This window comes from Homarus americanus, unplaced genomic scaffold (assembly GCF_018991925.1).
Source record: "Homarus americanus isolate GMGI-L3 unplaced genomic scaffold, GMGI_Hamer_2.0 scaffold55281, whole genome shotgun sequence".
NCBI lineage: Eukaryota > Metazoa > Arthropoda > Malacostraca > Decapoda > Nephropidae > Homarus > Homarus americanus.
Genome location: NW_024751663.1, coordinates 208,474 through 235,069, shown reverse-complemented (window position 1 = coordinate 235,069; position 26,596 = coordinate 208,474). Strand labels below are relative to the sequence as shown.

Sequence of the window (26,596 nt, the reverse complement as noted above, 5' to 3'; positions counted from 1 at the left end):
AAACGCTCCACGACTCCAATTGACCTCCCAATCAAAATATACAAGGAGTTTGCAGTCGAACTTGCCACCCCACTCTGTTCTATTATTAATATCCTCAGACAAAGCAAATGCCCTAATGAGGAAAACCGCATTTGTCACCCCCATCCCAAGGTCACCACCCCACAGTCCCCTAACGACCTCAGGCCAGTTGCCATTACCCCATACCCAGTCTACTTTGTGAGGACTTTGTTTTGAGTGGGCATTTGCCAGTATCTATCAGTCAATTGATACACAGCAATTTGGCAATATGAGGACCCCCTCTACATCACACTGCTGGTGAGCTTTCTGGATTTTTCGCAAAAACTTGCAGAAACGAAAGACATCACTGGCCGTTGCCCTTGTGGACTTCAGGAGGCCTGACCTTGTTGATCACTGCACTGTTATCAACAAGGCCATTGCACTAGGGCTGCCCACCAACCTGGTCTCATGGCTCACTGATTTCTTGAGGACGTCGCCAAGCAGTGAGGTACAGGATGGTCTCTACATTCCAACACCTCACCTTCGGTGTCCCAGGGACCAGGATGGGACCACTGTGCTTCCTCATCCTGATCAACGACGCTCTATCGGACATTCCCACAGGTGGAAGTACGTGGATGACTGCACTGTGGGGCAGTGACAACACCGCACCAGACAAATCGCTCCAAGGCACCCTGGACAGGCTACAGGCATGGACTACGGAGAACAAGGTCACCATCAACCACACCAAAACCGTAGTCATGCACATCAATACCGCCACCACTCAGTGCAAGCCCCAGTCACAGGGTGCCCATCCTCTCCAGCTGGTGCAGTCTGCCAAACTCCTGGTGTAACTATAGACAACAAACTTGACTGGAAGGCCCATGTAAATAACACAGTCAAGGCAGCCTCGTACCGCCTCTACATGCTACGAAGACTTAGGTCACTTGGACACACCACGCTAGAGCTGAGGACCATCTACAACGCCTTTATTCTCCCCAAACTAACGTATGCGTCACCAGCCTGGTCGTCTTCTCAACTCCACCGAACAACGTCAGCAAAGAAGGTACAAAAGGCCTGCAGAATCATGCTCGGCGCAGAATACTCCGGCTACACCAACGCTCTTCCAACCCTGGAAATGCCATCCTCAGTGACTCCACCACCAAGCACTGGAAAGGTTTGGCAGTGGACTACTGCACCACCCCCGCCATCGCCACCTCCTGCCACCTGCAGCCCCCACCCAACTCTCGCAGTCCGCCACTACAACAAAATTCAGCCCATAAGAGCCCGCACCGATAGATATAAGAACAGCACCATCCCATCTATTGTTAAAATAATAAACAACTCCTGATTTATGTACTGTACAGCCCTGTAAATGTATTCAATGCTTATTATATCATTATGTCTAAATCAAATGTAAGTCTGTATATTTTCAGCCACCGGCTGCAACTCTATTAATAAACCGTTTATTATTATTATTATTATTATTATTATTATTATCATTTACACACACACACACACACACACAAATTAGCACCTGTGTGAATTATTATAGGTAGATTATCACGTAGATTAACTCATCTACCTGGGAATTACGACAGGTAGAGTCTCTTGTTAGCCTCACGCCCCTCTCTGTTCACACCCTGGTCGTAACAAGAGATAATTAGCACTGCATATTCTCTGTCTCTCTCTGTTATCTCTTGTTATCTCTCTGTGTTATCTTTTGTTGCCCTTTGTCTCTCTTTTTGTTGTCTGTTATCTTTTTGTCTGTATTCTCTCAGCCCTCACCCCGTCTCTCTATTCACAGTGTATCTTCAACTCCTTTGCCAGCGCATTTGAGAGAGAGAGAGAGAAGAGAGAGAGAGAGTTGAGGGCGGGTTATCTGGGGGCGGCTGTATTGACACTGGCGTTGGTGGAAGGCAGTAAAGGAGTTTATGGTGCCCAGCAGTGTGATAAAGAACATGCAGACTTATGCTCGGTCCTGCAAGGCTTAACTCTTGAGGGCTCTCTCTCTCGCAGCTTCGTCGTGGTAGTAGTCGTGTAGGATGACCTCGCTGTTGTTCCGTGGTGCTCCGTAATGGTGGTGGTGGTGGTGGTGATAGTGATGGTGGTGATTATTATTATTATTATTATTATTATTATTATTATTATTATTATTATTATTATTAGTAGTAGTAGTAGTAGTAGTAGTGGTAATAGTTGTTGTAGAAGTCGTAGTAGTAGTAGTAGCAGTAGTAGTAACCTTAATATTAAGTATCCTAATACATAAGTAGCTACCCTAAGCTGTGTTGAATTAGTTGAGCCGCAGATCTATGCGGGTAGTAGTCGTAGTCGTGGTAGTAATGGCAGTGGTGGTAGTGGTAGTAGTCATGGTAATGGTAGTCATGGTAGTAGTGGTAGGTAGTGTCGCCCAGTGTCGTGGTGGTAATAGTGGTAGTGGTAGTAATAGTGGTAGTAATAGCAGTAGTGGTCGTGGTAGTAGTTGTGGTAGTAGTGTCGCCCAGTGTCGTGAAGGATGACCATCGCTTCTCAGGAATAATACATGAGATTACATTTTTGTGTAGCGCATCGATTTATTGACTGAGGGGAGGTGGGGGGGTCAGGAGGTGGTTGGTGAGGGTAGAGGGGGTCAGCACACTATGCTCATTCCGCCAGCACCAATTTTATTATCCTCTCGCCTGGGATATAGTATTGAGACGTAGCACTGTGTAGAGAATTATTAGACAAACATTTCTCTCTCGGTTAATGCCTTTATCGATTGTTATGGTTATTCGACTCCGATTTCGGGGTTAAAAAAAGAAGCATATATTGACGCAAAATAAAATGTGACCTGATGTGAATTTATGTGTGTGTGTGTGTGTGTGTGTGTGTGTGTGTGTGTGTCTGTGTGTGTCTGTGTGTGTGTGTGTGGTCCACCGACCTAATGTTTTCTATTATGTGTTGGTTGAATCGATCTGTCAACATTTATCACACAAGGACGACTTATTCCAGTTCGATTCCCGGGAATAGAGAGATAGACAGATTTTTTTTCTCGAATATTGGGAATAATCCAGCGTGGAGTGTAATGATATTTCGGTAACAGGTGCGGGGTGTTGAGGGAGAGAGAGAGAGAGAGAGAGAGAGAGAGAGAGAGAGAGAGAGAGAGAGGAGAGAGAGAGAGAGAGAGATTATAGGGACGGAGGAAAGAAACATGAAAAAATGATGGAAAGGATAGAGACACGAAGGAAGGAGAATAGAACTATAGGAAATATGGAAAATATCAGGGGAGGGGCGGGCAGGGGGCGGGGCGGGAGAGACGAAGACTGGTGTACGTGGGAGTGTATCGCAGAGGCCAATAAAGGAGTAGCTACTGTAAGTGTTGGTAATGACCGCTCGATGGGTTACTGCCGCCCCATTAAGATGCATATTAGATTATCAATTCCTGGCTCTCTGGTGTTGGTAGTGGGTCCAGACACTCGTCCACCTCAAGTTGATTCCTTCTCGATGTATTTTACGACTTCCTGTGAAATTGAATGTAGTGACGTCATAAGATTGAATTTGTGTGTCTGTCGCTAATATTGCTTGGGGTAGATTCTGGATACTGTTTGGGTAATTTTTTTTTTTTTTTAATCGATGAATGTGATGGATACTGCGAATTTTATGTTTGTTTCTGAGTTTTTTTTCGTATTGTAAAGAGACAGACAGACAGACAGACAGACAGATTTGCGTATGTGTGTTTATCTTATTATTTTTCCTCCTCCTCTTTACACCCGGGGAGGTCAGGTCACACCATAGGTCAGGTTACACTAAAGGTTAGGTCACGCCATTACCAGTGTGTCACACAACAAACTTATGAAATTGGGCGTAACATTTCACCTTCTGACCTCCTTAATGTGACCACCGCGTCCACGTGTGTTACAGCTGTCACGTAGGTTGTCCTCCTTCACCTCCACATCTGTTCATCTCCACGTCTGTTCACCTCCACATCTGTTCACCTCCACATCTGTCCACTCCAAGCATCACCACCTTTGCTTATGAATAACTCCGAGTATAAATAACAAGACCCCGCGATACTATCAGACGAACCTAACCCAACCTAACCTAGCCTAACCAATCCTAATCTAATCTAACCTAACCTAACCTAATCTAACCTAATCTAACCTAACCTAATCTAACCCAACCCAACTTAACCTAACCTAACCTAATCTAGCCTAGCCTAACCTAACCTAACCTAACCTAACCTAACTCAACCTAACCTAACCCAATCTAATCTAACCTAACCTAACCTAACGAAATATATTAGTATAAGCAGACTACAGGGATACCTGGGGAATATAGGTGTGTGTGTGTGTGTAAACTCCCTGACCTTTACACCCTCTAACTCCCACACCGTAGAGGTTTTGAAATGCGGATTAAACTCCCCATACCTCTCTCCCCATCCCTGTTGTCCTTCCTCCCCATCCGGACAGATTCAACTACTTGCATCTCCCTCTCCCATATGCCCTCCCTCCCATTCTCAGATCTCCTCAGACCTCACTCCCCTATCCTCATTCCCAGAACCCTTAAACTCTCCCCTCTCCCCTTTCCTCCCCTATTCTTAGATCCCCCTCAGAGCTCTTCCCTCTCTCACCCTGCAGAAAATCCCTCCCCCTCCCTGTCAGGATAGGGTTATAGATTATAATTCACACACTGGTAAGACAACAAATTTTCCGTATGGAGTGTGGAGTTGTACTGGTGGCGAGGCTGGCGCTGGCCATCTGGGACCACCGCCCTCAGTAGTGTCGGACCGCCCGTGAATAATGTATAGTCTAGGGTTAAAGCCAACGAGTAAGCAATGACCACTGTTTTCTGACTACTACTACTTTTTTTTTCTACTACTACTACTTCTACTACTACTACTACCACCTATGTTTTGATGGTGGTTGTGGTCGTCATACTACTGGTGGTGGTAGTAGTGGTTCTGCGACTGAAGGGGCTGGAGAGAGAGAGTGGGAGGCTAATTCTAAGACCAACTTGTACTCTTGCCTGTATTAATGACAACAATAGCATCGGTTTGTGTTGCAGGCGAGTATCCTCCTCCAGTGGCCCTCGTCAATAGCTTCCCTTCTGCTGTTGGTTCCTAGTAGTGTTGTTGTTAATGTTGCTGCTGCTAGTGCTTCGATGGTACACTGTTGCTAGTCTTGATTTATATTACAGTTGCTGTCACTAGTGCTGTAACTACTACTAATACTAACTACTATTACTGTAACTACTAGTACTACCACTATTACTGCTTTAACTACTAGTACTACCATTATTATTGCTTTAACTACTAGCACTACCACTATTACTGCTGCAACTACTAGTATTACCACTACTACTGCACCAACTACTAGTACCACCACTCACTTTTCTACTAGTATAACCAACACTACTAACATTCGGCGATGGAAGTCGGTTGCTAGAAAGATAAATGGATAGCGTGATGGATCAACATATATAAAGAAACATTGCCTGAATTGTCCGGCTTTTTATTTAATTTACCGGTGGAAGACACAGAGTCGACGGTCGATATAGACACCACAAAGGGAGTTCTGCCTCGGGATTATTACCACCAAATGAAAATGAGAATTTTTTTCTTTATATTTAGTCGAGTCGTACGCCAAGTTCTCTCTGTATTAAAGCAATTATCGCAGTATTGGGGGCAATAACTGGACCACCTGCCTTCTGGGTCTCGTGCCGGTAATTGGTCCCATTAAACGGAGTACAGCAGCAGTGGTGGTGACGTACTGTGTTGTGTCGCTTTGTGGACACTATTATTAGTTCGGTTGATCGTCTGTCGGGTCCTCTCTCTCTTGTTTTTATTTATTCTCAGTTATTCTTTTTATTTTTATTTTTTCCTCCCGCTGTGTGTTGTGTTCCGCAGCGTCCATCATGGCTAAGCTAACAGACCTGGAAAATACAATACCCACACTCTGCTTTTGGCGTTCACTTGGTAAAGGACGAGTTCTGCCGCTGATTCCCATTGGCTCCTGCGTTCATTTTTTAGCCTCAGCGAGGATGGGAATGTTCTTAACCTAACCTAACCTAACCTAACACCACCCCTACCCTACCCTACCCTACCCTACCCTACCCCTCTCCTACCTTACTCCACTACTCCTCACCCTAACCCTACCCTTGCACTTTACCCTACTCCTACTTAATACCCTACCCCTTACCTTACCATACCCCTTACCATCTTACCTTACTCCCCTACCCTTACCTTACCTTACCTTACCTTACCTAACACTGTAACATAAAAGATAGATTCTCAATGATTCTTACGTTAAATTATTCTCTCTAACTAAAGACACATTTTCCCCTGACTACCTGGCTCTCTTAAACTAGGTCTTAAAACTCATCGCTCAAAGGATTACCTGTAAAGTTTCCCTGACTTGGAGAGATCTAAGAACGCATTTTAATTCTTTATATAATCTGTGAAACAAAAAATACTTCTCAAAGGTTTATACGAAGGAGTAAATCTTGTTCCTCAGACTAGAGAAGTGATAACTCGTCTGAGGTAACTCGTCTGAGATAACTCGTCTGAGATAACTCATCTGAGATAACTCACCTGATATAACTCACCTGACTCTCTTTTATAAAATTACGACGCGAAAATTAGTGACTATAAATACTGGAGAAATTACACTGGAAAAAAAGATAACACGAAGAACGTCATGTTCTGTTTTGATAGTGACGATGGGGAGGGGTCATGCAGAGGTCAAGGTCAGGTCAAGACAATGTGTGAGTCCGGAGTTTGTTGCTGGGCAGCCTTCAACAGTGTGACACAGCCAGACAGACAGACAGACGGACTGACAACACAGACACATAATGTCCTTTGAAATGCTGCACAGAACAGAACAGCTATGCCCTAGAAATAGTTAGAGCCAGAGCCGGGTGGTGGTGTAAGAGGCGGTGGCTGGGAGAAGATGTTAAAGATGAAAATTTCTCTCAGTGTGCCAGTCAGTCAGTGGTGTTCACGTGGCTGCCTAAACGCGGCCAAAAAGTGAAATAATTTGTGAAAGTACCTCTACCTTTACCTGGGATGTTGGTAGTAAGAGCCAGGTGGTCAGTACCGCTGCACCACACCTGAGTACCGCTGCACCACACTTGAATACCGCTGCACCACACTTGAGTACCGCTTCATCACACTTGAGTACCTACCACACTTGGTACCGCTTCATCACACTTAGTACCGCTGCACCACACTTGAGTACCGCTACATCACACGAGTACCGCTGCACCACACTGAGTACCGCTGCATCACACTGAGTACCGCTGCACCACACTGAGTGCTGCACCACACTGAGTACCGCTGCACCACACTTAGTACCGCTACATCACACAGTACCTACATCACACTTGAGTACCGCTTCATCACTTGGTACTGCTGCACCACTTGAGTACCGCTACATCACACTTGAGTACCGCTGCACCACTGGCATCACACTGAGTACCGCTGCACCACACTGAGTACCGCTGCCACTCCTGCTCATCTTAAAATGTGTTCCTACATCGCCTTTTCATCACCTTCTAAATTTCATTAAAGTAAAAGGTGTAGGTAAATTCTTGAAGACAGCATCTGTGGTGGAGGTGGTGGTGATTGGTGGAGTTGGTGGTGATGGTGGTGGAGGTGAGGTGGAGTTGGTGTGATAGTGGTGGAGGTGGTGATAGTGGGAGGTGGGGTGTGGTGGAGTTTGGTGATGGTTGGAGGTGGTGATAGTGGTGGAAGGGAGGTGGTGGTGGTGGAGTTGTAGGATGGTGTGGACGTGGTGATAGTGGTGGAGGTGGAGGTGGTGGTGGTGGGTTGGTGGTGAGTGGTGGTGGTGATAGTGGTGGAGGTGGAGGTGGAGGTGGTGATGGTGGTGGTGGAGTTGATGGTGATAGTGGTGGATGAGTTGTTGATGGTGGTAGTGATGAAGGCAGGCGGCATCTTAACACCACCGGCAGGGAGATAAGTAGATTATATGATTCCCAGCGTCCCTACCTGGGGGAGAGCCAGTGTGGGTGGGTGTAAGGAGAGAGCAGAGAAGGATGAGAGACACTCAGAATCTTAATACAGAAGACTCACCATGTTGGAGGCGAGTATCACTAAGACTCACAACACAATGGAGATTTATATTGCGGATGAGAGAGTGAGGTGACGAGACAGTGAATAGTTTGTGAGAGGTTTACAAAAGATGAAGTTATCATGGAAACCTGTAAGACTCTCCTCCTTCCCCTACTACTACTGCTGCTAATGCTCTCCTCCTCCTCCTCCTCCTCCCCCCTGCCGCAGCCGTCTTCAGCACCTGCTCCTCCACCGGCCGCCTCATCATAATCATGTGGCAGCCCAACACCAGACACCCACCTACCTGCAGACCTCACCGTCCAGGCTTCTCAGATGGTTCCTATGAAACAAATTCCCCCAAAAAATTTAAGCTGTATGACTGGATAGTAACTGACCCACTGACAGTATGTTACGATTTAAAGGCGAGGTACTGACTGGGTCGCTGAAGTAAGGATATTGGTCACTGTGGCGTCTGGATTGAGCTGAGCCTCTACCCCGGAAGTGGTGGATGTGTTCTCGTATCCTCAGGCAGGAGTAATGGATGGTTGACGTAAGAAGCTTTGGCAATCTGGTCCCTGGTCGCCTTCTTCAGATCAACACCACCACCACCAGCTGCTGCTGCTGCTCTAAAGTGGTCATAGACGACCGCAGATGGTCACATGTTGCCACAGGTGGTCACACACACACACACACACACTCTCTCTCTCTCTCTCTCTCTCTCTCTCTCTCTCTCTCTGAAAGAAAAACTTTGGTGGAAATCATTAATGGAAGGAGTTTGCGAGTCAGTGGCATTATGGTGGAGAATATTACAGGGGGAGAGAAAAGACGAAAGAAAGAGAAGAGAGAGAGAGAGAGAGAGAGAGGAATAAATTACTGTTTACATGAATACGTGAGTGCCATTAACAGCAGTAAATAACTGGTAATAGCAATAAAGTGAAAAAAAAAACTATCACCCATGTATTTCCATCTGCTGTTTGGACGAATGTGTAATGATGTAAAGAAACTGTTATTGCAGCATGTTATTGTAGAATGTGTTATTGCCAAGAGTGGGTTATTGCAAAAAAAATATTACACACACACCCACACGAGAGAGAGAGAGAGAGAGAGAGAGAGAGAGAGAGAGAGAGAGGATGTTTTGTTGAAAATTAACAGAGTGAAAGGATTCGGTTTTTACTCTCTTGATTCTGTACGTGATAGACGATATGTGGGCGTGGTGAGGCGTGTAGCTTGTGGGCGTGGCGAGTACTGAAGCTTGTGGTCGTGGTGAGGCGTGTAGCTGGTGGGCGTGGCGAGTCGTGTAGCTTGTGGGTGTGGCGAGACGTGAAGCTTTAAGCCTTGGCGAGGGCGGGGTGACCTTGCTGTAGTTAGAGGTGTGGGCGTGGCAAACAGTGTAACTTGTGGGCGTGGCCAAACATATATGGTGTGTGCGGCGACACTTGTAATGGCTTGATGGTATTGTGGCGGGCGTGGTGTGGCGTGGCAGGGCGTGGTGTGGCGTGGCGGGGGTGAATACGTATGCCTGAACCTTCTCCTATCACCCTCCCTCACCCCCTGTCACCCTCCCTCCACCCCTACCTCATCCCTCCCTCACCCCCCCCTCACCCCTCACCCCCTCACCCCCTCCACACCTCCTCACCCCTCCCTCACCCCCTCCCCCCCCCCTCACCCCCCTCCACACCTCCTCCTTCCCCACCCCTCCCCACCTCCCCTCACACCCCTCACCCCCTCCCACCTCCCCCTCTACCTCCCTCACCCCTCACCCCTAACCCCTCCCTCACCCCCTACCTCCCCTCCCCTCTCTCCCCACCCCCTCCTCCCCCTCCCTCACCCCCCTATCGCCCTCCCCTCACCCCCTCCCTCCCACCTATTCTAAGGCATGTATCTCCTTCATAAATTGTACACCTGCACGCACCTTTACCTGGGAATGGACGAGTGTTGTACTGTGCTCTTATTGCCGTCTTTTTTCGCACTTTGAACTACAAAATTGAGCTAATATTATTGTAAAGTTGTGGTTGTGTTTTTTTTATTATCAATACTTGTGTTATCATTATTACTTCATTATTATTATTATTATTATTATTATTATTATTATTATTATTATTATTATTTTATTATTATTATTATTATTAATCTTTACACAACACTGAACTCTCTCTCACACACACACCGCCCTAATACACACTCGGGGTCAAGTTGTCACCTTATATTTTGATATAATTGGCGTCTATCAGTAAATTCAGCGACCCTTCTGTGAGGTGATTACATATATCACTTTAATGACCCACTAACTCGTCTCAACACTCTCATTATGTATATCATTTGGGATCCTCTAGACTAATTATATTTGTCACTACAATAACTACATCATTTTGTATCCAGTAAACTCCTGTACCCATAGTTTGTCACTCATGTTCGTATTGGAATTATTTTTCTTTTAAGGTCTCGTGTCCTTGTTAGATATTTTTGTTAACTTTTTATATGATTTTGTATTTGCTATGAACTTATATATTTACTGTATTTGTTATTCAGTGTATTTTTCTCTTAATGTATTTGTCACTCGGTGTATTTGTCACTCGGTGTATTTGTCCCCACTGTATTTGTCACTCACTGTATTTGTCACTCACTGTATTTGTCACTCACTGTATTTGTCACTCACTGTATTTGTCACTCCCTGTATTTGTCCTCCTGTATTTGTCACTCGCTGTATTTGTCACTCACGGTATTTGTCACTCCTATATTGTCACTCACTGTATTTGTCACTCGCTGTATTTGTCACTCATTGTATTTGTTATTCACTGTATTTGTCTTTCACGGTATTTCTCACTCACTGTATTTGTTGCCCGCTGTACTTGTCACCATAGTTACTACATAATTTTGTAATCTCAGAGGTCATGTACCCTCATTACATGTCACTGCTGTATTTAGGGCCATTTTGAGAGCTTTTTGTATCTCTTTTGTATTGTTCAATGACCATAACTGTATTTTAAACCAACCTCCTCTTATATATTCCATTTACATAATTAAGCATGACTTTATTACAGTTGTTACTACAGAAAATACATAATTTATTCTGAGGTACTGTAGTAAAGCTGAATTACTTGTATTCTGTTTTGTATTTGTACACTGAATGTAGTTAAGTTCACATTCCTGTATTATCTATAATGACGCTGTAATTGGGTTGTATTTCATGTGTTCATGCCGTATGGTCCTGCGTTACATATTTCTGTAAGTTACTGTATTACGTGTATTATCGCTCGAAAGTACAGCACTGTATTATTTATTACTGTAATATACTGTATTACATTATATAAACACACTAAGGCGTTACATAGATTCTCCCTCTTAAGTACAGTCTTGTAGTACATAATACACCTTGAAGTATTGTACTCAAATCTAATTACCATAAGTCTGGTTGTTAAGTACATGAGTACACTCGTTCCCGCTCTAAATGTACGTTATTATAGACATTCATTGCATATCTTCACGCACCGTAATATTCTATGTAATATTATATAAATTTCTATGTATCTTGACTAAGTTCTTTCCATTAAAACTATTCAATTCTCTCATTAAAACTCTATGTTCTTTTTTCACTCTATTATACTTGGGTGAGTATATTTATCCTCTGAGGTATATTTTATATCTTTATAATCTCTTTAAGTTATAATACATATATATTCCTCTGTATGTATACGTAATTATACATTCTTGGTCTATATCGTATACCCCTGGGTGCATTATATCGTTGTAACGTATATTCATGTGTAGGAAATTACGTTATATATCCTAGTATATACGTAGTTACATAGACTAAAGCATAGTATCTAGTATATACTGTGTCTGGTTATATCACCAACGTATATTCTTGTGTGTGTATTTAAATATCCTCCTGTATATACGTAAATTATACATATCCTTAATTCCATGTATACCTGTGTATTCCATGTATACCTGTGTACATTATAACTGAATAACATTTACAGTATTCATATTTTTTCATGATGGGATATATAACTGTGTATTTAATTGCATATATGTACCTGTATAGACTATTACATACATACACACACACACCTATACACTATATACCTATGTACGTTAATTACAGGTATTCACTCTCAATGCTCTGATGAACCCCTAAATTCCCTCACTCTCCCTTACCTCTCACCTTGTTGTGGCTGACGACGTGACTATCCACTATTTATTCTCAGGTGAACTAGAGACATATTTTCTCCTATTTCTAATCACTGTTATTTTTTCCTCGACGGTTCCGCTGTGTCACTGGTGGTATTTATGAAGCTTTTGGTACGGTGTATATTGTGTGGTGGTAATCAGTGGCCTTGTCGAGTTTTGCTGTTACTCCTCTCTCTTTACTGTGTGTGTGTGTGTGTGTGTGTGTGTGTGTGTGTGTGTGTGTGTGTGTGTGTGTGTATCATGGATTGCTGTGTTTTGGTTGATGTTTGTTCTTGCATGTGTATGTTCGTGTGTTTGTGAAAGTGTGTGATTGTGCTTTATGTACGTACAGGTATGTTTAAATGGTGTACATGTGTGTTGAGGGTCTATCTGTTTAAAGCACCAGCACATCACAACCACATCACAACCACACCACAACCACATCACAACCACACCACAACCACATCACAACCAACCACAATCACATCACAACCACACCACACCCACATCACAACTACACCACAACCACATCACAACCACACCACAACCACACCACACCACAACCACATCACAACCACACCACAACCACACCACAACCACACCACACCACAACCACACCACAAACCACACCACACCACAACCACACCACAAACCACACACCACACCACAACCACATCACAACCACACCACAACCCCAACCACACCACAACACCACAACCACACACAACCACACACACACAACCACACCACAACCACACCACAACCACACCACAACCACATCACACCACAACCACACCACACCACAACCACATCACAACCACACCACACCACAAACCACATCACAACCACACCACAACCACACCACAACCAACCACACACCACAACCACACACCACAACACACCACAACCACACCACACCACAACCAACACAACCACACCACAACCACACCACAACCACACCACACCACACCACAACCAACACCACAACCACATCACACCACAACCACACCACACCACAACCACACCAAACCACACCACCACAAACCACACCACACCACCAACCACACCACACCACTCACCTCATCGCCTCGCCAAGCTTTTTAGTGTGACTGAGTGATCACGAAGCTTACCTCTGCCTGCCCCTGGTGTTGACTGAGAGTACACACACACACACACACACACACACACACACACATACGTACACCTGGCGGGCGCGGGGGGGGTGTACTTGTGCGGAAACGATCAATGCATTGGTCTTGGTGTTATGGTATCACGAGAGAATGAGGGAGAGGGAGGCATGATGGGTTGGAGGAGAGAAGGAAGGAGGATACGAGAGATAGGGGGAAGGATAAGGGAGGAAAGGAAGGTAAAGTAGAAAAATCTGGGAGGAAGAGAGGGAGGGAATAGCAGGAGGGACGGATGGAAAGGGAGAATGGGATGGTGGAAGAGGCAGAAAGGAAGGAAAGGAGAGAGAGAGAGAGGGTGTGTGTGTGTGTGTGTGTGTGTGTGTGTGTGTGATCCATGACTGAGTTGTCATGGTAGATTTCATGAATATGGCGGGGAGGGAAGGGGAATATCGTTCATTGTTTTGGTTTAGTCACGAGCGTTCATGGTGAGTGCTGCGGCTTGGAGGGTGAGGGGGAAGGGGAAGGGTGAGGGGGTAGGGTAGGGTAAGGGGATGGAGGATTTAGGGGGGTGTGTGGAGAGGGAGGTAAGGGATAGGAGAATGGAAGAAGGGGGATCATTCTTGGTTAGTGTTTGAGGTGGAGGATAGGAGTGGTTGTTTAGGTGGGGGTGGAGAGGGTACAGGATAGTAGGAGGATAGAGAGGAGAGGGGGGTGTTATACATGGCTAGTAGTCCCCCAGGTAAGAGATAGGATAGAGGATGAACCTAATTTACATATCGATTTCGACTCATATAAATTCAAGTATATCAATATATATTTTTTCGTCTATAACACCAGTAAATATGTTGGTATATGACGCGTGGCTTTGAGAATATAACGAGATTTACTTACACTGTATATACCAGGCTAATGAGTATACTGGAATATATACGTTTGTCTTTAAGAATAACTAAGGATCACTTTATTAGTATTTATACATAACAAAATTACTAACTTGTTATCTCATTACCCGGCGGGCCAGTGAGAAAGGCAGAGAAATAACCTAACTTAATTGTTGATAGAACTTGTGGTAAACCAGGTAGATTATCGCCTAAGTTTCAGGTTAATGAAGAGTTTGTTGGGTAAAAGGTCAACTTATCGCAGCGAGAGATTGAATAATTAGTTGGGTTAGTTATATAAGAGGGTCGTTGGTAGCCTGGCAACAGCTGATGACGTGAGGATATCAACTTGACCATTGAATTCAGGGCGATCGATTTAAAAGGGTGGGAAGGGGGTGGTATTGAATGGGTTGGGAGGAGGAGATGGGGAGGGAGGGGTAGTGGATGGGGATGGAGGGAGGGATGTGTTGGGGTGGGGGGTGGACAGGAGAGTTACTGCAGCTGCCTCTATGCTCTTGTTGCTGTGTTTATGATGCCGTAGCTATACAACAGCTTTATTGACGTAATAACCAGAGGTCACCACGATATTTGGGGGTCGATCTGGGCTGGGGTATGGAGGAGAGGGAGGGGGAGGGGAGTTATGGAGGAGGAGAGGGAGGGAGAGAGGGAGGGGGGAGAGGAGGTATGGAGGGAGAGGGAGATATGGAGGGAGGAGGGGTCATCAATTTCACCCTGTCATGCTGCATATACCGGTTGAGTCAGGTGGGGAAAAAGGTCAAAATGGTGTCACCTTTTATGTATTTATGTTTTCGAAAGCCGCATTGGAAGTGCCGAGTCAAACTACGGAAATTCAGGAAAATAAACTGTACCATCAGATAGTAAGCCAATCAGAACCTCCTGATCCTGAACTTCACGTGAATCAGACATGGGGGGTGTAGTTTCCATTAGGGTGTAGGAGTGAAGAGGGGGTGAGAGAGGGAAAGAGATGCATGTAGGGGGGGTAAGGGGGGGTAAAGAGGGGTAAAAATAGGTTTGCGGTAATTTCTGGACCATCACATATATCTCCCTCTCACCACCCTTTCACCTTTATATCAATCTATCTCTATGGTCATACCTTTATACATACAAACATATATCTTAGCATTACTCCTCGTGTGTGTGTGTGTGTGTGTGTGTGTGTGTGTGTGTGTGTGTATATCAGATTATAGTACTAAGTTCTCTCCTTCATCTTTGATACATACAGTAGGTGGGTATAATAGCATATCTATAACTGATATAGTCCAGTATAATCAAGTATAGTTGTACATGTGGGTATAACAGTATTCCTATAATTTGGTTTATATAACAGTATAACTAGAGTGGTCTATCATTCTTACATATGTTTGTTTCTTAATATAGTTAATTAAAGAACCTTACTAGGAAAATAGGCTATTCCAGGGTGAGAGACAAACTAGACGTGTCGAACTCTTAACACACACACACACACACATCGTAGAAAAGTTTTCTTCCAATAACTCATATTTTTGTAACCTCCCTCCCTCCCTTTCCTCCCTCTCTCCTTTACTTCCCCTCTCTCTTCTTTACCTCCCCCTCCCTCCCTCCTCCTCTCTCCTTACTTCCCTCCCCCTCCTCTCTCCCTTACCTCCCTCACCCTCCTCTCTCCTCCCTCCCTCCCTTCCTTATCTTTCCCTCCTCTCCCTCCCTCCCTCCCCTCTATTCAAGGCTCCCTGTGTAGAAATTGGTTCTTTAAAAGTTTTATGCATATTGGATTGAATTGACAGTTATGGAGTTCTGGCAATACTAAGGTGAGGGGAGGGGAGGGGGGAGGGGTGGTTGGGTTGGCTGTGGGTGGTAGAGTTGGTTAAGCTTTGGGATTGGGGAGATAGTTAGGATGGTTGTTGGAGGTAGTGTGGATGATGTGAGAGGTGAGGTGGTTAAAGATTGACGTGCTGGGGAAAGTTGATATCTCATCCCTCTCCCTCATTACTCCCTCAACTCCCATCTCCCTCCCCCTCCCTCAATCCCCAATCCCCCCTCCTCACCTCTATAACTTTTAACTCCCAGGTGAACATAAATAACTTAGTGTGTGGATCATGCCGATGGTTTCAGGTTGATGATATAATGGTCGTTGTTGTTGACAGGTAGTTCCTGTATGATGACGCTGTGTTGACCAGGGCGCCCCTCACCTACTAATGCCTTAACTCTTGTGTCTCCTCCAGATGACCGTTCACCGATGAAATGGAACCTGAAGGCCGCGCAAGGTCAGGGCTAATCGTAGTAGTAGGCGAGGTCCGCGTTCTGATTGGCGGAGCAGCAACCAATCAGGCGGGACAAATTCTTCGGGTAACCAGTACTCATCGAGCGACGAAGAGTGTGGCGTCAGAAGCAGTGGGCGGGGCTACCGGGCCTCACAGAGAACAGGTAAGGGGGTGCTCACTCTCCACTCTTATGGAAACAACCACTTTCTTCATTTTCAGAGTAAAAAAAATAAAACTCGGTTGGAGTGTGTTGTTTGTCCGGTACAGAGGACGAGGCTGGTGTATGAGAGTTATTTCCTCTTGGGTCGACTTCATCAGCCTCGGACAAGTGGTAATGGGGTTTCATGTTGACGTGACGCAGTTATATAAACCTGAGTGACAAGCATTGAAAATCTATCGCTTTCATCGACCGAGTATCGTCGTCGACGCTGATTCTCAGAGCCTTTAAACTTTTTCTTAGATGTAAATGAATAATCGTTAAATGACATAATTAACTCTTATATTACCTAGTTGTTTAAGGTGTCCCATCAGGTGTTCAGAGTTAGCACACTGCTGTTTTTGTTACCTGTGTGTGCGTGTGTGTGTCACGGTAACAGTGTTCTGCAGTACAAAAGACACATTCCTGAATCTGATATGACCCCAAAAAACTATCACAGATTATTATTATTATTATTATTATTATATTATTGTTGTTATTTATTATTATTATTATAATAACTGCGTAATGTAAATTGAATATGTTTACCAAAAAAATCCAGAATACATTGAAAAAAGAAAAAGGGTGAGGAACATATGGAAAGGTAGCGGACAAAACTGGACAAAAAAATCCTCTCCTCCCTCATCTTCCTACTTAACCTCCAATATCCTCCTATCTCTCTCTACACTCTTCCATCCTGTTCCACCTTCCCTCTTATCTCTTATCTCTCCCCACCCTTCTCCTCCAGTAGGAGCAGAACCATGGGCCTGCAATAGGAAGTGGCAACAACAGCTAAGAGGGGAGGGAGGGTGAAAACCCGGGTGATTTGAATTGCAATGAGGCAGAGTGAATCTGTCTCGCCACTTTAATTCCTCAATTTACAAGTGAATGAAGTGTCTCTTACTGCGATATGAATATTGCAAAGATTTGTTAGCACAGTGACCAAAGCTGGGGTGAGAGATGGGGGGGTGGAGGGAAGGGAGAAGGGAGGGAAGGAAATGGGGTAGGAGGGAAAGGGGATGGGGAGAAGGGGAAAGGGGGATGAGGTTAGGAGAAAACAGGTAGAATAGCATCCACCCGAAGGCCAGTTTTAAGGGAGACAGGGAGGGTAAATTTAAGGGTGGAAGAGAGGAGGAGGGACTTATATTTTTTCGGTGAGGAATTTGCATTGGTATTTTTCACGCGGTTATAACTTGTAGGTAATATACGCCAGGTGTGTGTATATTAATGTAGAGCAAGGTAAGGGTGGCTCTCTCTCTCTCTCTCACACACACAGAGGACCGGTAGAGTCACGGTGTCCATCAAATTGATTAAATATGACCAGCTTGATTACGTCACTGTTTGTTTTTTTCCGCTGGTCATTGACTTTCCATTACGTGAGGAAAAAGTGAGGCCCTCGAGTATTTAACTAAGATATTTCAACTACAGGGATGAACTGGGTTGATGGGGGGTGTTTGGTGGTTGGGAGGGTGTTTGGTGGTGGGGAGGGTGTTCGGTGAGGTGGGAGGGTGTTCGGTAGTTGGGAGGGTGTTTGGTGAAGGGGAGGGTGTTCGGTGAGAAGGGAAGGTGGTGAAGGGATTTGGTGGGAGGATGATAGAGGGAAAGATGGAGGATTAGAATAGAAGGAAGGAGGAGCTGGAGGGAGGGAGGGAGGAGGGAGGAAGGATGACTGGAACCTAAGAAACGAACTGGAAAGGACAGGGGGAGAGGCAGGGGATGAGGTGGGAGGGAGGGAGGGAGGAGAGGTCGGTTACCCTTGATGATGAAAACTTTGTCTCTTAAAAACTTTCGACAGTGAACATTATGTAAAAACAAACTAAGAGTAACTTTTATGAAGCCTTTTCTCTAGTTTGGTATTTTTTCCTCCGAGAGAGAGAGAGACTGTTGTGACGATGGCTACAATCTGCATATTTATTTGCCGAGAATTTTGTGAAGTAAAGAGAAAAGTGGAATTTTATTATTTTTTATTCAGATATACCGTTTATATAAATTGTCTCCGTTTAGTTGTATGTGTTTTATTTCTGATAATAATAATAATGACAATAATACAGTTTTGTGTGTGTGTGTGTGTGTGTGTGTGTGTGTGTGTGTGTGTGTGTGTGGGTGTGTGTGTGTGTGATCATAATAATAGTCTTGCTGTAGGAAGGGACATCCTTCTCCTCTTCTACCTTCTCCCTCCTCCTCTTCTTCCTTCTCTCTCCCTTCCTCCCTCTCCTTTCTAACTAAATGCCTACCTCCTATACTGAATCCCTCCTTCCCTCCCTCCTCCTCCCTCCCTCCCTCCTCCTCCCTCCCCTCCCTCTTGTTAAGGCCAAGGGTTTACCTAAGGCAGCGGTGAATAGCGAAGAGGAGAGGAGAGAGAAAGGAAGACAGAGAGAGAGGGAGAGAGAGGAGGGGAGAATGGAAAAGCCTGAGGAGGTTCTTTATAAAGGAAGGTTGTGGTTTAGTTCACCCTGTTAGTGGAGAGAGAGAGAGAGAGAGAGAGAGAGAGAGAGAGAGAGAGAGAGATCACCACCACCACCACTACCACCACTATTATCACCCTTTACTACTATAACCACCATCACCACCACCTTACCCTTACCACCACCACCACCACCACCACCATCTCTTCCATCACTAGCAACCCCTATTCACCCTAACCCACCCCTACCACCCACCCTACCCACCGTGTATGACCCACCCTTAGACACTGTAGGTATTTGCATATGTATAATGTATTCAGAGGTGCGGCGGGTAATTTGAGAAGGATCGATGACTGATGGACCAGCTGTATGGCCAGGCCTCTTATGCTGGCCATGCTGGTCCACGCCGTTCATGCCGCACCTGTCTTGTGAACGTGTGAGTGTGGCAAGAACGTGTTAATGTGGCCATGAACGTGTCAGTGTGGCCAAGAACGTGTCAGAGTGGCTTTGGACGAATGTGATAGCCCATGAACGTATCAGTGTGGCCATGGACGTGTCAGTGTGATCATGAACGTGTTAGTGTGGCTTTGGACGAATGTGATAGCCCATGAACGTATCAGTGTGGCCATGGACGTATCAGTGTGGCCATTAACAGGACTCCAGTTGCCACGCCTTCTATATCGGCTGACTGAACTATAATAATAATAATAATAATAATAATAATAATAATAATAATGAATGTTTACTCCACAAATTATGTGTTTGTGTGTTTGTGACATGTGTAGAAATGGAAGTGTGTGTGTGTGTGTGTGTGTGTGTGTGTGTGTGTGTGTGTGTGTGTGTGTGTGTGTGTGTGTGTGTGTGTGTGTGTACATCAGTTCATAATAAAATATCCCTCTCGGTGACCAGGACTCAAATGTACAGCAATAACACCAAATTAACAGGACGCCCATTACACGCCTCTCACACCCGTGGCACTGTGGGGGAGGGTGCCAGGAGGGGTGCCAGGAGGAGGAGGGTGCCAGGAGGGAGGAGGGTGCCAGGAGGGAGGGAAGGGTTGCCAGGAGAGGGAGGGTTGCCAGGAGAGAGGGAGGGTGCCAGGAGGAGACGAGGGTTGCCAGGAGGGAGGGAGGAGGTGCCAGGAGGGAGACGAGGGTTGCCAGGAGGGAGGGGGGTGCCAGGAGGAGACGAGGGTTGCCAGGAGGGAGGGAGAGTTGCCAGGAGGGAGGGAGGGGTTGCCAGGAGGAGGAGGGTGCCAGGAGGAGACGAGGTTGCCAGGAGAGGGGAGGGGTGCCAGGAGGGAGACGAGGGTTGCCAGGAGGGAGGAAGTTGCCAGGAGGGAGGGAGGGTTGCCGGGGAGGGAGGGAGGGTTGCCAGGAGGGAGGGAGGGTTGCCAGGAGGGGGAGGGAGAGTTGCCAGGAGGGAGGGAGAGTTGCCGGGAGGGAGAGTTGCAGGAGGGAGGAAGAGTTGCCAGGGAGGGAGGGAGGGTTGCCAGGAGGGAGGGAGGGTGCCAGGAAGGGAGAGTTGCCATGGGGGAGGGAGGGTGCCAGGAGGGAGGGAGGGTTGCCGAGGAGAGAGGGAGGGTTGCCAGGAGGGAGGGAGGGTGCAGGAGGGAGGGAGAGTTGCCAGGGGAGGGAGGGTGCCAGGAGGGAGGGAGAGTTGCCAGGAGGGAGGGAGTTGACCAGGAGGGAGGGAGGGTTGCCAGGAGGGAGGGAGAGGGGTGCCAGGAGGGAGGGAGAGTTGCCAGGAGGGAGGGTGCCAGGAGGGAGGGAGGTTGCCGGGAGAGGGGAGGGTTGCCAGGAGGGAGGGAGAGTGCCAGGAGGGAGGGAGAGTTGCCAGGGGGAGGGAGGGGTGCCAGGAGGGAGGGTGCCAGGAGGAGGGAGGGAGTTGCCAGGAGGGAGGGAGGGTTGCCAGGAGGGAGGAGAGTTGCCAGGGGGAGGGAGGGTGCCAGGAGGGAGGGAGGGATTGCCAGGAGAGAGGGAGGGTTGCCAGGAGAGAGGGAGGGTTGCCAGGAGAGAGGAGGGTTGCCAGGAGAGGGAGGGTTGCCAGGAGGGAGGAGGTTGCCAGGAGAGGGAGGTTGCCAGGAGGGAGGGTTGCCAGGAGGGAGGGAGGATGCCAGGGAGAGAGGGAGGGTGCCAGGAGGGAGGGAGAGTTGCCAGGAGGAGGAGGGTTGCCAGGTGCAGGGGATGGGACCAGGTGGAGTTGAGGTTGCCAAAGAGGAAAGGAAAGGTGTCAGGAGGGAGAGGAGGTTGCCAGGGAAGAGAGAGAGAGTGTCAGGGAGGTGGGGAGACAGGGGAGGGTGTTAGGATAATGTAGTGGCAAAGGAAGGATGTTTAAGAAGAAATACCAGTATGGAAGAGTGCCAGGAGTAGTGCCAGAGGGAAGGCAATGATAGGGGTGTCAGGAGGAAGGGAATGAGGAGGGAAGAGGAAGGGAAGGGAAGGAGGAGGAGGGGAAGAGGGAAGGGAAAGGGAAGGGAGGAGGAGGAGGAGGAGGAGGAGGAGGGAGGTAAGGAGTGTCGTGTTGACTTCTCCGAGTATTTTATCTTTCCATTTATCCGTTTTAGAAAAAAGTGTGTTTGTGTGTCTGTGTGGCAATATGTCAGTGTTCCTTCTCAATAAATCAAGCTCACACACACACACACACACACACACACACACACACACACACACACACACACACACTAGATAATACAAAATAGAAAATTGATTCGGGAATTCATAAGTTGGACCATTGATTCGAAACTCCGACTCGGCCGTGTACGTAGGAATGAATTCTTTACAAAACCCCGTCTGGGATACCTCTCTCAGATAAAGTGGTCCTAAAATATTCACATCTTACCACCACTTGTATAGCACGTGATGTCTCCACTACGCTGTAAGTCAATAAACCCAGAGAGGAATAATATAGCTGGAAGGTGAACGAACGGCTGATGGTGTTGGGAAAGGAAAGGAAAAATATATTTGGTGGTAAATAGAAAATGCGGGCTTGTAAATTTGGGTGGAGAGAGAGAGAGAGTACCCCCCACACCCCCACCCACACACCCCACACCCCACCCCACCCACTCCCCCCTAGTCTATACCTACAAAAACAAATCTAGTTCGAAATGCAATTACGTTATGTTACTCGAAAAAATACCCCTTAAGTTTTAGCGGCAACTATTGTGTTCACTCCCAGCCGGATCTTGACTGCTGCACCCGGTATGAATGTTGGATTACACGGGGGATTAATGAGGAAGTTTAGAGATTAATATTTTTGACGGGGTACTTTAGGGATTTGGGGATTAATATTTTGGAGGGTCCTTAAGGATTAGGGATTAATTAGGGATTTTTGGGATTAATATTTTTTGGGGGTCCTTAAGGATTTGGGATTAATATTTTGGGGGGATTTAAGGGAGTTTTGAGATTAATAAGGAATTTGGGGGTTTATCTGGGGTTTGGGAATGTTTCTCAGGAATGTTGGATTACAGGGAGACTTTTGGATTACTTAAGGATTACAATGGATTATTTCCGACAGGTTGGGATATTTTATTTGGAATGTTGGAATGTTACGTAAGAATGTTGGACTGTTACGTAATAATGTTGGAATGTTACGTAAGAATGTTGGTGTGTTACTTAATGTTGGAATGCTACGTAAGCATCTTTGAATGTTATTTAAGAATCTTGGAATGTTGCTTCAGAATGTTGGAATCATACTTAAGAATGTTGGAATATTCAGGAATGTTGGATTATTAAGGAATTTCTTGGAGGGAGAGGTAGTCGAGGGAAGGTAAGGAAGAAGGATTGAAGGAGAGAGACAGGAATGAAATGTAGTTGAAGGAAGGAAGTAAGAAAGGAAAAAAAGGTCAAAGGAGGGAGGGAGAAACGAAGAAGGGAAGGAAGGGAAAGTAGTCGAGGGAAGGAAGGAAGGTAGGAAGGAAGGAAGGAAGGAAGGAAGGAAGGAAGGAAGGAAGGAAGGAAGGAAGGAAGGAAGGAAGGAAGGAAGGAAGGAAGGAAGGAAGGAAGGAAGGAAGGAAGGAAGGAAGGAAGGTAGGTAGGTTAGGTGAGCTAGGTAGAGGTTGTATATGAACAAAATCCCGTTTGACATTTTTTTCTTTACTTGCTATCCATACATGTATACAGTGTCGGTGTGTATGTATCATCGTGTATACATGGCCAGCCGTCCTATACAGTGTCGGTGTGTATGTATGTATCATCGTGTATACATGGCCAGCGACCCGTGTAAGTAATGTACTGAGGTCCGCTGGGGAGGAAAAAATGGATGGTAGGGAGGAAGATAATGGCCCTCTAGAGGAGCCTTTGATGTGGGGAGTAATGTTGTTACCTGGGGGGAGGATGTGTGTTTAGTCTCCCCTCCCCTCTACTATCTCCCTCTCCCCCTCCTCTCCTCTACAACGTCATCCCTCCCCCCTCCCCATCTGTTGTTTCTCTCTTCTCTCCCCACTCCTCTCCCAGCCTTCTCCTCTTATTTCTTCTTTCTTCTTCCATCTTTCCCTTCTCCCTCAACCCCTCCCCCCCCCTCATTCTCCCTCATTATTATCTTTTCCACGTCTTTTCCTCCTCCCTTCCCCCCTTGCCTCCTTTTGTCCTTCCCTCTCTATCTCTCTCCTTCTCTCCTCCATTTCCCATCTCCCTCCCTCCCTCCCTCTCTCCCTCACCCCCCCATTTCCCTCACCTCCCTTCTCCCACTCCTCCCATCTCTCCATATGTAGGAAGCGATGTCTCCTTGGCGGTGAGAGGGAGGTGTAACATAGCTTTCCTCAACACACACACACACACACACACACACACACACACACACACACACACCATAACACGAGTCAGCTTATTTCACGTAAGACTTATATAAGAGTGATAATCTGTGACGCTCGTAAGATATAACCACTGCCAGTTTAACCCATGAGTGTGTGTGTCCGTCTTACAGTGTGTTTTGGTCTCTATGTCGTCAAGAGTTAAGGCTGAATTTACTCTGTTTATCGTCGGTGAGAAACTGAGATGCGGTAAGACCATTCCTAGAAACGTCTTGGAGGGAATAGAGAGAGAAAAAGAGAAAAAAAAATTACTTAAGGGTCATTATCCGGTAGTTTATACTGAGTCTGGGAACTGTAAGAGGAACCTGAGGGTCGTAAGTTAAGTTTTCAAGTCTTGTATTGTCGAGAAGAAGAAGAAAAAAAATAGTCTTAAGTTGAATCGTTTATTTTTATCCCTTTAACTGAGACTAAAGAAAACCTTATCTAAGTTTTTTGTCGAGTCTCGGTGCAATTTTGACGTCATTACAGGATCCGAATCATTGTGTATCGTCGTGGCTTAAGTGTCTCCAATTAGGGGTGAGGTGGGGGATGGGGGTGGGGGTGTGGGTGGAGTGAGGTTGGGTAGGGTGGAAAGGGGTGGACGAGGGTAAGTGGAGGTGTTGTGTGGTAGGTGGGTTGGAGTGGGATGGGTGGAGGAGGTGTGTGGGTGGGGGAGGGTGGGGTGGGGGAGGGTGGGTGGGGGAGGGTGAAATCTAGGGTAGGAAGCTTTTGGGGGGGAGGTGAGGGGGGGGGTTGAGAGTCGTGTTGCTGACCAAGACATAAACTAACCTCGGTGCTTTAGTTGTTAATGATGAACCATAAATGAGAGTCTTTATTTTTTATGGTGAAGGTGATTCAACACGGTCCACTTACGTTAGGTACTTAGTCATTTTAAGGAGGAGGAAGAGTCTACGAGGAGGAGGAGGAGGTTAGAGGGAGGGTCTAGGAGGAGGAGGAGGTTAGAGGGAGGGTCTAGGAGGAGGAGGAGGTTAGAGGGAGGGTCTAGGAGGAGGAGGAGGAGAAGACTAGAAGGAGAAAGAGACCAAGAAGAAGGAAAAAAGAAGAAAAGGAGAAGGGATTAAGGAGTAAGAGAATAAATAAGGAAGTGTAGATAAATAGAGGAAGATCGAGGAGTTGAAGAAGGCCCAGGAGCAGGAAGAAGAGGAGGAGCAGGAGGAGAGGAAGTTAGCAAAGGTCTCTTCTCCGCCAAGAAAGTCCCCTCCTCTCTCCCCCAGCGATGACATACAGACCGAAGAAGAAGAGGACTAATGAAGAGAGAGAGGGAGGTAGGAGGAGGAGGAGGAGGAGGAGGAGGAGAAGAATAAAGGAAGGAGGAAGAGGAGGAGGAAGGGGAGGGAGATAGGCTCTTTCCTCTATCTTTTTCTAACTTTCTTCGATTTATTCTTAAGAGAAGACCCAAAGGAAGGAGAGGAGAGAAGGTCCCTCCAGCTTCGACAGGAATCCCCCCACAACATTTTTTGTACAAGTTTGCCCTGCGAGACGGGGGCGGCTCGTCTCCATAAAGTGGAAGTTAGCTACCCAAGTTTTGGAATGGAAGCTCCGCGCCGCCCCGATAGCCAATACTTGAACGACTTGCGCCCACGACGCCCATAACAAACAATAGCTGCCCCTCCCGCCCGCCCATGTTGTGGTGCTGAGGGACCGAGGGAGAGTAGGGAGAGAAGCAGGGAGGTAGGGAAGGAAACAAAGGAAATGAGGAAGGGAGACAAAAGAAATTGAGGGAGGGAATGAAAGAAGGGGGGGGGAGAGAAGAGGGAGGTATGATAGGTGGGAGAGAAGGAATCACAGGGAGGGAAGGTGAAGGAGAGACAAACGGACAACAGGCAGACAATGGTTGAGGTAAGAGAGAGAGAGAGAGGGAGAGAAAGGGGGGTAAGGAAATAGATGAAGAAAACTGCTCTGAAAGGAAGGAGCGATAACCGAGAAAGATTTAAAGGATTAAAAAGAGAGAAAGGCCCAAAGGAGAGAGATTATAGTGGAGAGGAGAGAGAGAACTGGTGGGAGATTAATGCGGAGGGAGAAGGACGAGGAGAAAAGGAATTAGAAAAAAGAGTGTTAAAAGGTGGAACTGATAGAGAGAGAGAGAGAGAGAGAGAGAGAGAGAGAGAGAGAGAATCGCATTATATTAAACCTGAAACATACACACAAACACACACACACACACACACACACACAATTTTCACGAAGATTAAGTCATCAGTGAGCAGATCTGACACAAAGGACCACAATGTCACACAAAGACTCGTAACCTGGGAGGAGACGATGGAGGTGCGTGATTGAGGGTAGCAGGGTAGGGGGAGAGGCAGGGGTGGGTAGGGAGAGAGAGGTAGGGGTGGGTAACAGGGAGGGAGAGAGATGAGAGGGTAGCTGCCAAGGAGGGATAAAAGAGTAGAAGAAGGAAGAACGAAAAGGAAACTCACCATCAAATACAACTTGAAAAAGGGGTGTTAAAGGATACATGAGAAGGAGGAAGAGAAGGAAGGTAGAGAAGGAAAACAAGGGAGCTTCGCATCTAATACGACCCGAAAGGTGATTAGCGGTTGAAAGTGTCGACGCCGAAGGTAAAAGTAGAGGTAAACGAGGGAGTAGATGCGTCATTAGAGTGAGGATCGAGGCGGGATTACGTTTGGACAGGGATCGTAATGGTAGATCTAGATGGGAGGGTAATTACACAGACAGGTGCATTCGAGGGGATTTACCTGGTTAAG

General features: G+C 46.4%; 1 protein-coding gene across 3 annotated transcripts in view; it reads left to right on the top strand.

Annotated features, from left to right (window-relative positions):
- The window catches only part of LOC121854821 (teneurin-3-like), a 246,877-nt gene that overhangs the window by 18,032 nt on the left and 202,249 nt on the right, over nucleotides 1-26,596 (top strand). For all 3 annotated transcript variants that reach the window (XM_042349623.1, XM_042349624.1, XM_042349621.1), the window contains exon 2: nucleotides 16,439-16,640. The gene's annotated coding sequence lies outside the window, so the exon portion shown is untranslated. The remainder of the gene's footprint in view (nucleotides 1-16,438; nucleotides 16,641-26,596) is intronic.